This window comes from Mus pahari, chromosome 9 (genome assembly GCF_900095145.1).
Source record: "Mus pahari chromosome 9, PAHARI_EIJ_v1.1, whole genome shotgun sequence".
NCBI lineage: Eukaryota > Metazoa > Chordata > Mammalia > Rodentia > Muridae > Mus > Mus pahari.
In genome coordinates this window covers 26637466-26638497 of record NC_034598.1, presented here as the reverse complement: position 1 = coordinate 26638497, position 1032 = coordinate 26637466, and the positions used below count along the sequence as shown (strand labels likewise).

Here is a 1032-nt window from a genome sequence, read left to right as displayed (position 1 = left end):
TCCCGAGTGCTGGGATTAAAGGCGTGAGCCACCACCGCCCGACTGAGAGAGGGTCTTTTTCATCATTCACCACTGCAGACACAAGGCTAGCTGGTCTATGAGCTTGTGGGGATTTTTCTGTCTCCATCTCCCATCTCCCTATAGGAACTCTTGGATTACCAAGACATTGCACTGTTTCATCCTGATTTTACTTAGATAAAAGTATTTTTACCTAAAACAAAAATATTTTAAGCAAAGAAAGCAGGAATGTGTCAGGGGTTAACTCAGGGTGTGGGCATCCTTAGGAGAGGGTGAACTCCAAAGGATGAATTCCTGAGTTCCTCTCTCTGTCCAGGCTTCCTGACAGGGGAGTGTCTGGGTCTGGATTTCTGGATGCAGCCCGTAGGGAACTGTCTCAGTCTCCCAGGCCCTGAACCCATGAGACAAAAGAATTGTTCTGAGCTAAGCTCCTCCCCCTTGATAGCATCTGAAAGCGTCCAGGATACCCTGCTCAAATGCAGGTCTGACTGGGGAGGCTTGATGTGGAGACTCAGCTTTTCTAAGATGCTCTTGGGTGATTCAGTCACTGCCCATTCAAAGACCCAGGAGCACCCCCCAATCTGGGGATTTGCCTTGGAGGAGGGTCCGGGGCTGGGGCTCCACTCTCTGGACACCACTGGGCAACGCCATTCCAGCGGGGAAATTGGAAGTATGTAGAGATGGCACAATGGAAAGCTTCAAGGAGGACCCTTGAGTGGGGTAAAAAAACTCTTCAGAGGTGGACAGATGAGCGTCCTGGTCAGAGTTGCTAAATGGCAAGCATCTTCTCCCCAACCCCTCTCCCCACCCCCGACCTCAGACTTGGGCTCTGTGGAAAGAGCTTGGGGAGGGGGGTGTTAGTGTCAGTTGAATCACTGTCATGTGTCCTTTGGCAAGCCATCACCTCTCTTAGCCTTGGGTTTCTCTTCTCTTCTCTTCTCTTCTCTTCTCTTCTCTTCTCTTCTCTTCTCTTCTCTTCTCTTCTCTTCTCTTCTCTTCTCTTCTCTTCTCTTC

The 1032-nt window shown here is 50.1% G+C and overlaps 1 protein-coding gene across 1 annotated transcript in view; it reads left to right on the top strand.

Annotated features, from left to right (window-relative positions):
- Adamts14 (ADAM metallopeptidase with thrombospondin type 1 motif 14) overlaps positions 1-1032 on the top strand; it is a 78404-nt gene that overhangs the window by 43076 nt on the left and 34296 nt on the right. The window lies entirely within an intron of this gene.